We start from the raw sequence: 13,034 nt of genomic DNA on the forward strand, positions 1-13,034 counted from the left end.
CCAAGTCTGGGGTCCAGAGCAGGGCAGGCTTCCATAAGGGTAGCTGCTGACAGCACGCACCCCCTAAGAAGGACGTGCATGTGCTTGGTGATCCCACATGTCTGCTTACATATGTGCTGCACCGTTGGGCATTTTCTATAAAACCTCATGTGATATGACTTACAGGGCAGTCACTGGAAGGGAGGACAAAATTTGAGGTGAAGTTTCTGCGTGATTATTGCCCATTTTAAATCATGAGATTAGCAACGGGAAGGTTCTGCCTAAGTTCTGGTTTTATAAAAGAAGAAGGTGGTTTAAAGAAAATTCTAGAATTTTCTTTCCACTGGCTATCTTCACAAAGCTGTGTTTGGCACGTAACATCAGGAATTCTCCTACAGGTCCATGGTCCTGTATCTGAAAACCTTGGAGCCTAATTTATTTCAGAATTGAGCAATTCTGATGTTTTAGGAGATGAAGCAGGTTTTAGGAGTATAGGACCATACACCTTTCATACAGCACCCGTAGTGGGGTCTCGGGCAGCCTAATCTGTATGATGTTCGCACCAGCAGAGATGCATTTTAAAAATTTACAGACTTGGATCAGTCCAGGTTAAGTTTTGCCTGCATAAGAGTTGTGACAAAACTTTGGTTCAGTGTGTGAGAATATTCTTGGATTTGGAACCGAATGTAAGAGCCTGTGGCCTGTAGTCATTTCCTCCTCTAGGAAACCCAGGATGTCGCTTCCCTTCATTCCCACTGGTTCCCTAAGAAGGAAGAGAGGATGAGACAGAGAGCCATGCCTGGAAAAGCATCCTGGAAAGTTAATGAAATGTGCTTTTCTGCATGAGTTTAAGTGGAATAAGGGACAAATAGCTATTTCTCTGCATAACACAGTGTCAATACAGTGACAGATGATAATTTATTAGCGTGTTTAGAAATAAGGACAGAACAGCCCATTAGTTTTCTTTCTATTGATTTTTTTCTCATGAGGTGAAATACGGCATTTATGGAAGATGTACAATTTAAATATATGTGCTAGAGGATGAACGATTGCACGAGAAAAGAGAGAGCACCCAGCTCTCTAGATTTTATCATCTTATCCACTTTGAAGGGTGGTTGGAATGAAGTGTTTTGAAGCAGGCGGACTACAGGGCAGGGTTTGCATATGACCAAGAGTATGCTTGTTCCCTGCAGTCAAATTGTTGTACTGTGTTCCTCATGGTGTGTTAGCTCTTGTCCTCTGGACTTTGGCTTCTCTCTTTACTGCTGTGGGTTAAACCACCGGACACACCATTGACAGAAGGGGTAAGCCCCTGCAGACTCTGAAGCTATTGGCATATGTTGCCAATACAGTTTCTTCCAAACCCCTACACCAGACCTGGTACTCTGTATAATAGGTCATTTCCATCACAATGCGCTCCCCGTTTTTCTGGTGGGCTAATGGACTAGTCATAGTTAATAACGGTCATTGATAATGTTACAGAATGCAGCGAACCTGGCCCTGTTCTAAGTGCTCTGCCCATGTTTATTCATTTGAACTACTTGCAACTGCTCTATTCTCATCCCTCTTTGAGAGCTGGTTCTTGATTATTATCCTCATTCCAGATTACTACTCCCACTTCAATGGCTCAGAGCGGTCAAGTGACTTTTCCAAGGGCACATAGCGAGTGAGTGGCAGAGCCAGCCTTCCAGAGTGGCAGCTGGGTCCGTAGTCCCCTACTCTTAGCCCCTGGGGTGTGTGTACCAACTGAGCACCCGTTTTGTGCTAGGCACTTACTAAGTGCTTCCCACTGGGTTTAGTGCATACACCACCCAAAAGTTGGTATTACTATGCCTGTTACACAGATGAAGAAACCAAGGCCCAGTGAGGTTATCTGACCCAATGATATGTAGCCAGTCAGTGGTCTGGCCAGGATTCAGTCCTGACCCTGTCTTGACTTGGAAGCCTATGTCCTTAATAGGCTACAGAAGCCCCCTGAACTGACAAAATATTTTTAGGATCAACAGACTGTAAATCCAAATCCCTCTATAAAATAAACGTACTGATTCTGGGGTTGCCCATAACCTATTCCATATTCCTCAAGCCCATAATCCCACCTTTGCAGCCCTACCATCAGTAGATGGCCTAATTCCAGCTTACAACAGGGTTTCAGGGCACTGGGCTGGTTTTACTTTACATGTGGAAAGACCTCTTCACTTCCAGAATTTGTCAGACATTTAATGTTTTACATTAATTTCCCTTGGAAATGTCATGGCATGTGACTTCAACATTCATATTACCCTAATCCTAAAGTTCTATATTTTTTCATGTTTTGATCCAAGTGTTCTCCAGATATGAAAATAAGTGCACAGTCTCAGATGCCAATTTCCTCCTTAGATCTGCATTTGCAAAACTCTTTGCTTTCCCTCCCAGATATTTAAAACTGGCTTTGTATTTACTGACTCATCTCTGGCGGCTTCCTTCCACAATCAGTAAATCAAGTACTGATTACAGAGAAAATGAACAACTGGAGCGTTAAAGAGGTTATTATGTGACCCAGAAAGACCCCCAAACACTTTTACTTGTAATCTTCTTTTGCAAGTCTTTATGTTACTCTTACTCCCCATAATCTGGTAATTTTTCAGATATAATAATAATTTCTTCTGCCACCAAATTGTTTTGAAATGCTCCGTTTAAAAAAAGAAAAAATAATCATGTAGCACAAATTTGAAAATGTTTCCCAAGAATTCCATCAAGCTGAGTTCTAGCTACCTGTGGCTCTTCATATCCAGACAGAGTAAGAGACTTCAACTGACCCAATCAAGGAAAGCTCTGATCTTCCTCAAAGCCTTCTGTTGAGCATATTAAGATGAAGTGCCCAGTTTCATTATGTAAAAGAGAAATTGCCGCATAGAATGGACTTCAATAGTCAGTAGGATTCACTAAAAAACAGTGTAGTGGTGAACATGTACTGAGGTCCTACCATGAATCGAGCTTGGTAAAAAAAATATTTTAAAAGGTAGGTGACAGGAAGAGTAAAGTAGAAATGGAAGGGTTTGTGTGTGGACTGGGGGTGGGTAGGAAAGGGGTGGAAGGAAGAGCGAAGTGGGGATGGGGCAATAAGGGTAGGAAGGGAGCAGCCCTTCTCTGAGCTCGGCAGTTTGTACAGCTCTGACTCAGGGCTGTGGTGCTGTTTTGTGTTCACATACCCCCAAAATAAGCAAACAATTCCAATCATCCAGAATGTGGGAGAGATCCAAGATGGAATACACACAGTAACAGATGGACCTAATTGTAATACAAAGGCTACTATTACCAACTGAAAGGCGTGGGTGGGAGAGCGACCTAACCTAAGTACAATAGTATTTTGGGAAACAGTATTTTGACTGGATACTATAAGGCTAAAGACAAGAAATGCAAAAAACTGTGTATAAATGCTACACTCCAGTTAGTAAATACGTCTTCAGGGCTTTGGGTTAGCAATTCTGAAATTGCTTTATGGGTCTATTACAGTTGAACAAATAAGTAAATACCTGTGGCTAATGGAGAGTCAAATTTCTCACTGTTAGAGAAAGAAGCTTACAAATAGGAAAGGGGAAGACTAAAATGGCTCTGTGGTGTTTAATTAGAATTGGAGGTATTAGTATGAACTCATAGTTTTAAATGGATGGATGGTTGGATGGATAGTAGATACATACAGACATGTACATACATATATAAATAAATATACATGGGGGAGGATTTGTGTACACACCTGTACTTCCCAGCTGTGTTCACTGACAGGGCATAAAAGAACTGGCACCATGTAGCCATGAGCATCCCTAGGGCCAGGATCTTGGTTTCTAAACACCATTCCCCAATCAAGTGAACTAGGGTGTTTTGGAGAAGTAGTTAATTCCAGGGCCAGGGCTGGAAAAATACCAGATGAGCCCGTAACAACTTGTAGTGCCAGAACATAAGGAAAATTCCAAAAAGGATGGGACATGTCAAAACAACACAGAAGCCAACCTGAAGACACACCTAATGGCAAAGATGGAACAGTTTGTGATAAAATAAATAATGATAGGATTGGAATATAACCCATAGAGTGAAATAGATATCCGTGAGTCCATACTGATATAAATAAGTTGAATACATAAATGAGAAGGGACAGCTCTTCTTTATAGAAGAATTCCAATTAATATTGGTATAAGGAAGGCGGGAACTAGAGTATCACCAATAGGCAAGCAGCACAGTGGTTGTCAGCAGGATCCACGGACGGATGCTACGATTAGTGGGCAGAAATTTATGGAGAGAAGGGTTAATTTTACAATGTCAGTTTCCTCCAATATATTTGTTAATTGCAAAACGAGGAATGTCTTCACATGGAGACCATGAAAAGGACGCTCTTTCACAGCATAAGCGCTGAAATAAGAAGGCAGAGAGTCGTCCTGTTGGACCTCAGACGGGCACCTGCAGATCCGTGCCGATCATTTTTGTTGCTCTGTGCACGTATGTGAATGACCGTGAAAGTGCCGCGAGTATTTGTTTCTCATCAAACTCTCACCTGCTTTTAGCCGTCACTGATAACTCCTGCCTGAAACAGTTATTACCAGATGCAGGCTCTGTTGCAATGGGGCTGCCGTCACAAATACCGCACACTGGGTGGCTTAAAATAACTGAACTGTATGGTCTCACAGATCTGGAGACTGGAAGTCCAGGATCCAGGTGTCCCCAGGATTGGTTCCTTCACTGGCAATCTTTGGCATCCCTTGCCTTGTAGATGTAGCACCTTGATCTCTGTCTTCACATGGTCTTCTTCCTGTGTCACTTCACCTTCCCTCTGTATATGTCTGTCTCTGTGTCCAAATTTCCCCTTTTTGTAAGGACATCAGTCATATTTGATTAGGACCCACCCTAAAAGCTTCATTTCAACTCAGTTACTTCTGTAAGACCCTATTTCCATAAAAGGTTAAATTCTGAGGTACCGGGGGTAAGGATTTCATATATTTGGGGGCGGGGAACAATTCAGTGCCTAACGGATGTCAAATAGTAATCTATGGCCATTTTTAATGGTTCTCTCAGTTAAAGTTAATTCTGAAGATAAGAAACAGAAAATTGAAAATGCTGAAGTTAAAAGATGGCACAGCCCGTATGCCTGGGAATTTTTATCTAAGCCATTATCTGCGTGTTTGAACTTGAACTAAACCATGTGGCTTGTGAGCCAATTTCAACATCATCCTTACTTTGCAACAATATCATCTTTTATATCCAAGCTGCCTTTTAAAAGGGATATATCTTTCTCCCTATGATGTGTGGAGATACCATTGGACTAGGAGTGCTGAGTGCCAGCCAGCTCCCAACTCCTGTGCTGCTTGGATGGCCTGTGTCGGCAGGCAGGACCCATGACGTGGCAGCAACAGTTGACCCGGGTGCTGGAGCGCCGTGGGCCACAGACCCCTGCCCTCGGCCAAAGGCAGAGTCTCGATGTGGTGGGGACATTGAGTGACATGGGATGTCCTTGTGAGGGGGGTAGCTGGTGTCACCTGCTTGTGGTACAGCAACATCCTCAGAATAGAAAGCACAGGAGGAGGGATGTCATAGCAGCGTGAAATAGTGATGGACGGCCCTGTCTGCCTTGGTGAGGAAAACGGGGAGAGTCTAGTCGCTGTTCGGCAGCTCTCACTGTCAGGTTTGCCCACGTAAGGGCTGGATGTTTGAGATGAAGGTTTCAGCAGGACCTGCCCTCTCTGAAAGCAGTAGGGAAGGATCTGTTCCAGACCCGTCCCCTGGTTCCTTGGCTGGTGGTAACGTAACTCCAGTGTTCACATGGCATTCTTGCTGTATGCATGTCTGTGTCCAATGTCCCCTTTTCATAAGGATGCCAGTCATATGGGATCAGGGCCCACCCTAATGACCTCACCTTAACTAATTATGCAACAACTCTATTTCCAAATAAGGTCACATTCTGAGGTACTGGAAGCTAGGGCTTTAACATAAGAAACTTGGGTGAAGGGTGGGGACACAATTCAAGCCATAACAAGCAGGCAGCGCCTCAATGCCACGAGGCATCGGTGGGTGGTGCCCAGCTCCAGTGACATCCCAACAGCAGTGGTGGCTCGATAACTTGTGAACCGTGAGACCTACGTGGCAAGTGACTCTTGCTTCTGTGCGATCCGTTATGGTCGCCCAGGCTGAGCACTGCAGCAGCCTGCCTTCCCGTCCAGGTGGATGCCTTGTACCAGGGGGTGTGGCCCCAAACTTTGATCATGCACTCCATCAATTTAAAAACAAAACGCTTTTTGCCTGCACCCTCCATATGTATATATTCATTTTTTAATTATACATGCATATTTTGCTACCATTATATACATTGTAAAAGGTATACAAAATGGATATTAATGTATTAGATCAAGGTGAAATAAGCAATACTTTACATGTCTTGCTAACCATTATGACTTTTGATTATCATTAGCTAACATCTGAAGGTCCAAATACCCTCGAGGTAGTGTTTCTTATTAATGATTCCAATGTAAATCTAAATTTCTAATGTCTTCCCTGGTGATTTCAGGTTTTATGGAGAAGGGTGGCCTCCTGTCACGTCTGATTAGATCTTCGCTGTTTGTAATGTGGTTCATGAAATACCTGTGCCAGGGCAAGAAGCGAGAGCTCTTCTCTTTTATTATTGTTCACTCGTGCTTGTATTGGTGTTACCTTCGGCCTCTGGAGGATTTTTTTTGCAGGAATCTTTTGAAGCCACATGTGCATTTTGTCACAGTTTGTTTAGATTCATTCACTATACATTTGAGCACAGATCTAGGTGCTTGGGATATATCAGAGATAGAACTAGAGAATTCATTAGCCCATTAACCAGACAGTGTCCTATATATGTGGCAAGACATAGGAAGCAAAGGAAGGGGCGCAGGGACCTGTGGGTGGTGACCCCCCTCCTTCCTCCAAAGCCTTAAGGGCCATGAGGCTGGGTGATGGACAGTCAGCCTGCAGACTGTAGTAAATAGTGGTAAAGCTTAGTTCATTGTGTTTTGGTTCTTTACGTAAAAGATAAATGCAAATAGAAAAATTTGCACGTCTATCTCACTTTCCCAGTGACGCCGTGGCCTTCTGAAGCGCAAGGACTGCCTTCCTCGCTGATTGATTGGTGGTGGCTCCAATACCAGTTCTGTGGTTGTATGTAGTATAAATTAAACGTGTCTTCCAAACCTGTGGCTATCTGTATTTTAGTATGATCAATAGAAGTGCAACTGTGTATATTAAGAAGTTTTGCCCAGAATTGTCCAGTGAACACAGAGCAGCTGGTGTGGGACGCAGATAATCTGTGTCCCAGGAGTCGTGGGCAACGGCGTTGACAGGAACTCGGTGTCTGAGCTCCCCTTTCACGTAGATGGGCCCCAAGGAAGACTCGGGTCTGGCAGGTAGTGAATCAAAACCTCACCGTGCCACAGAGGGAGGAAGGATATGGGCATCCCTGTGTTACGGGAGCCTGGCTGGACTCCACCAGGGTGAGGATGAGAAGGAAAGTACGGAAGGCTCGGCTGCCCTCCAGCGCCTGGTGCTGTTGGTCACGGGCTCAGAGGCAGTATTCGCTCAACATCGGGTTCTGTAACGGATGCGGAAATGGGGTGTGATTGATGAGTTTCGGAGCATCCGGTTCCCGGCTCCTCCCCCTCCACAGACGTCCAGCCTCCTTATGAGACTGCCACGCTCCCCGCTACCTTTTATCAGATAGAAAGAGGGAAGAAAGGAAATGGAGCAATCAGTTTTCCTCTCCAGGCACAGCCCTGTTCGTCTGTACTGGAGTCGGCCTCTTGGAACAGATAACTCTTCCGTGTTCACGGTGTTCCTCGAAGGGTTGTGCTGTTGATCAGGAAGTTGTTTCCTTATTACATAAACATAGAAACTGAATTTAAATCAACTCTCCAGCAGTTGGATCTTACAGGATGCAATATGTAAGAAGAACTACATGGAATAATGCTGCATAGAAGAATTACTGCACAGAAACAAGAGCCCTTTACTGAGTTAGTTACATTACAATTACTATTCCTGAAATTTTCAAACCCTCTATTTAAATAAACTCCCTTGACTTAAACTGGGTCAGAATGCATAGCGCTCAGAAAATACTTAGTGAATCAGTAATAATTAGCTTAGAATTTGATCCTTTAGAGGTATGTTGTTAATTAACTTATTAACTTGATTACTTCTTATTTTCCGGCTGGTGAAAGAGGTGAGCTAGGTAAGGCCAGTGTTGAGGATGAAAATTCTTCATCCTCGTGGGCACATTCTGTTGAGCCCTCAGCTCGCTCTAGGGAAGATGTAGACTTTGATTTCTGCTTGTGCACATCCTTAGGGGCAGAGATATACTCATTAATGTGGACTAGAGTCATGAGGATGGTATTATACTCAAGAAATCCTCACAGAATCATTGGATTTAGAGCTGGACATACCTGAGAGGTCACCTAATCCAGGTGTTCCCAGGTGGAGCTCTTGAGAAGTAAGATGGCAGATTTCACTCAAGATCTGGAAGGGTCTAGATACCACAAGCAAAACACCTATTAGGTAGAGATCAACAGAGATTTTTACGTGAAAAAGAAGCCCTTGCCCACTTATGGGTATATATCCAAAAGAATTGAAAGCAATGTCTCCAAGAGTTATTTGCACACCCATGTTTATGGCAGCATTATTTACAACAGCCAACAGGTGGAAGCAACCCAAACGTCCATTGATGGATGTATGGATAAACACAATGCTTGCGGTATATACATACAATGGAATACTGTGGAAGGAAGGAAATCCTGTCACTGCTATTACGTGGATGAACCTTATGCTAAATGAAATAAGCGAGTCACAAAAGGACAAATATTATATGATTCTACTTATACACATACATATACTTAACACTACTGAACTGTACACTTTAAAATGGTTATGATGCTAAATTTTATGATATGCACTTTTTACCACAATAAAAACAAATTTTTTTTAAGAAACAAAAGAAGCCCTGCTGCTGAGGAAAGTAGTTTCTGGCTCCTCAAAAGGCAAACACGGCATTACCGTGAGCCCCAGCAGGTCTGCTCCCAGGTGCGCATCTAAGAGAACTGAATACAGAAGCTCATACAAAAACTTGTACGTGAGTTTATCACATTGTTATTCACAACAGCCAAAAAGCGGAAACAACCAAACACTGCCATATACACCATATGGTGTACCCATACAGTGCAGTACTGTTCAGCCATAAAAAAATGGAGCGCGGATGCATGTTACGACGTTGGATGAACCTTGGAAACGTGATGCTAAGTGTAAGAAGCCAGACACAGAAGACCACACATGATATGATGTCATGTATGTGACATGTCCAGAATAAGCGAATCCAAAGAGAAGATTACATACAGCATTACATGCAGATTACATATAGCAGATTCCTGGTTGCCAAGGAGCTGGGCAGGATAGGGAGTGACTGCTTACTGGGTCTGGGCTTTTGTTTTGGGAGGGAAGTATTCTGAAATTAGATAGAGGTGATGGTTGTATAACAAAGTCAATGTTCAAAGAGCCACCAAATTATATTTTTAAGTGGTTAAAATGGTGAATTTTATGATGTGTGAATGTTACCTCAGGTTAAAGAAAAAAAAAAAAGAAGTCCTCAGGCACAAAAGGTTGGGAACCATGGCTGTAATCCAGCCCCTGCATTTTCATAGCTGGGGAAGCAGATACACACTGAAATGACTTTCTGGAGGGCCATGGCTGCAGTACTCGAGGACAGCAGGACAACTCTGGGAGGTGAGGAGAGAGACATTAGTTGGATGCCATCCACTGCCAACAGCAGATGACCCCAGCGCAAATGGGCCCAGGCATCAGGGACATGTGCTGCCTCCCATGCAGAAGGCCCAGAGTAGGTCTGGCTGCAGGGGAGGGAGGTGGGTCTTTCTTCCAGGACGGCCCTGCCCTACTGGTGTCTCTGGCTGGTCCTGCAGCAGCTTTCTCCGGTGGTGGGTTAGCCACAGCAGGTCCCGTCTTCACATACCGATGTATGGTACCCAGAGGAGGAAACAGGCTCTCTTCTTGCATCCTTTTTAGGAGCAAGAAAAGCTTTACCAGAAGCCCCCGAGCAAACTCATTGGCCAGAACTGGGTCCCGGGACTCTTCCTAACTCGTACCCTGTGGTTTGCAGTAACGTGCATGTTGTGGATGTCAAAAAGTCAGGCGCAAAGACCAGTACCCTGGGTCATGCGTGTCGTCCATGGAGGGTTCCTGGAGCTGGGGGAGGGGTGTGGGAGGGGGATTTGATAGGCCCCAGGTCTACACAGGAGAGGAGGGAAGTCCAGGGAGGGCAGTGGAAGCAGAGGTCGGAACCTTAGCCTACAGCCTAGGGAACGAGGTTTGGGAACCGTAGGGTCTCAATTCAGAGCAGGGTCTGAATTAAGAGCTGGCACCTAGCCAATGCTACAGAAAGGTTCCCCTCCCAAGGGCACTCACAGACTCCCCACAGAGTGCTTGTTTGAACCCATACCCAAGGGCACTCACAGACTCCCCACAGAGTGCTTGTTTGAACCCATACCCATTTAGGATGAAAAACTGAGGGATTTGTGAGTTAGGCCAAATCCTCTTAAAGGTTATTCCCTGTTGACACCATCAAAACTGACCAAAGACCACTGGTTCAGTTTCTAGAATTGCACCGTGCCCAGTTCTTCTCCATCTTTATGGGACAAAGCGTTTTTGCGCCTCAGTGTTTTTGCACATGGCAGCCTTTAGTGATTTCCCAGGGTGCACACCTCCATGTCCCCCCTGCTCGAGGCTTTTCATTTACTCCCCCCGCCTCTGTAAGCACCTACTGTGTGCTGGCCCCATGCTCTACAGCTGGGACATGTTAGTGAACAAAATGAAACCCCTCTTCTCACAGAGCTTACGATCAGGTGTGGGCACCAGATTCACAGGTAGGCAATTGGATATATGTGTGGCAAGTAGTGGGAAGGTTCTTCATCTCCTAGGAGAGAACTACACAGGGAGGAAGCCAGCCAAATGTTCTTCACCTCTGTTAACACAGCCAAGGCCCCTGGGAATGAGGTGGCCTGAGGCAGTCACGGGAGGGGGTGGGGTAGAGAGGAAATGAGGACGGCTGGTGGTGCCACTGTCCTAGGACACAGCTGTCAGTGACCTCCTGAGCCCACGCGTGTCACACATTAGCTGATCACCCGGATCACTGACCACTTTTGCTCCACCATTGACATCTCTTTTCTACAAAGGTGAGTTTTCTGCTAAGGGGAAGCGAGAATAGGATCTTGGTGGAAATGGCTTCAAGAATAGTGGTCAAGCCTGAGGCTAAGGATTTTGCAAATAGAGTACAATCATTATGGGCTGGTTGGTCTGCTGGTGGGAGATGGTTGGCAGCTGCTTTCCGGGCGCTCGAGGTGGTGAGCAGAGCCTGGTGAGGGCACCCCAGAGCACTAGAGAAGGCTGTGCCCATGGGCCCCCATGAATTTGTCCAGAAGTTGGACTGCTTCCACTAACTTTTTATTCTGGTTAACTTTGAACTTATGTAAGTCAAGACTTAAAGATGAAAACTGCGGGGGTGGGGGTGGGGGGGTGAAGGTTCTAAATGACGTCTGTTACGTGTTCCTTTGTAGCCGGGTCCCTCAGTGGGATGATAATGAGATTTAGAGCATCTTCGGCCAGGCTAACTAAATTTAGAGAAGTAATTGCTGTTTACCCTTTTGGATGGCGTCATGGGAAGCATGAAAATGAAGGGACCGAAAGCCAAGATGACAGAGTAGAAACAGCCAAGTTGTGGTTTGGGTGAAGATAGCAGTCGAGGATAATGTTTAAGTTTGATTATAGGAGCGCTAATTCATTCCCTTTCTTTAACAACATTCCTTCCTACGGAAGAGCTTGACCTTTGCAGCTAAAGTTAACTTTGCCACACGTGGATTTAGTAGAAAGCTGACCAGATGGAGTAGTTTTGTCAGTTGTTTTGTTTATTTGTTTTTTTAACTTAAATGCAGTTGATTTACAGCCTTGTGTTAATTTCTGCTGTGCAGCAAAGTGAAAAGTGTCATTGGACTTTTGATAGTGATCGCGTTGAATCTGTGGATGACTTAGGGTAGTAGGAACATCTTAACAATATTACTTCATCCAATCCATGAACACAGGGTATCTTTCTATTATTTATGTCTTCTTCCATTTCTTTCATCAATATTTTATAGTTTTCAGTGCACAGATCTTCTACCTACTTGGTTAAAGTTATGCCTAAGTGTTTTATTATTTTCAATTCTATTGCAAATGGGATTGTTTCTTTCATTTCTTTTTCAGGCAGTTCACTGTTATTGTATAAAAATGTAGCTGATTTCTGGGTGTGCTGGTTTTGTATCCTGCATCTTTACTGAATTACTTTATAAGTTCTAATCGTTTCTTGGTGGAGCCTTTAGGATTCACTAAGATCATATCTCTAAGCTGTTTCACTTCTTCCTTTCTGATTTAGATACCTGTTATTTCTTTCTCTGGCCTAATTGTTCAGGCTAGGACTTCAGCCTGTGTTGAACAGAGGTTTTGAGAATGGGTGTCCTTGCCTTGTTCCTGATCTTTGTGGGAAAGTTTTCAACTTTTCATCATTGAGTATAATATTAGTTGTGGGTTTGTCCCAAAGATCTGTGTCTTCTGTCTGTACAGACATGCAAGCATACACACACACACACACACACGCACAGGCACACACACACACGCACACACACACACACACTGTGGCTGAATGACTGGTTAGCTGACATGCACCTCACCTGGGAATCTCGCCAAAATGCCCTGGTCTGTGGTGGGGCCTGAGACTGCATTTCTCCTCGGTTCCGGGGGTGAGGCTTGGGGCTTGGGGGGGTGCAGCGAGGGGAGGTGGCCTTGGTACTGCATGTTCCCACCACACTTTGAGCAGTGAGACTCCATCCCATTCTCTCTAATGCTCACAAAGTCCGTGTGCTTTTCAGAAATGTATCGACACTATGTAAAAGGTAGAAAATGTTATATGAATAATTTACCTTTTAGCTGTTCGTTAGTAATTATAACTTCCTAATTAACCAACGTATTTATAAGTACTCCAGAAA

At 44.4% G+C, this 13,034-nt stretch overlaps 1 protein-coding gene across 1 annotated transcript in view; it reads left to right on the plus strand.

The window, feature by feature from the left end:
- Positions 1-13,034, plus strand: part of DAP (death associated protein) — a 61,427-nt gene that overhangs the window by 13,034 nt on the left and 35,359 nt on the right. The gene's annotated exons all lie outside the window — the stretch shown is intronic.

This window comes from Neophocaena asiaeorientalis, unplaced genomic scaffold, assembly GCF_003031525.2.
Source record: "Neophocaena asiaeorientalis asiaeorientalis breed wild unplaced genomic scaffold, Neophocaena_asiaeorientalis_V1.1 scaffold112, whole genome shotgun sequence".
Classification (NCBI taxonomy): Eukaryota; Metazoa; Chordata; class Mammalia; order Artiodactyla; family Phocoenidae; genus Neophocaena; species Neophocaena asiaeorientalis.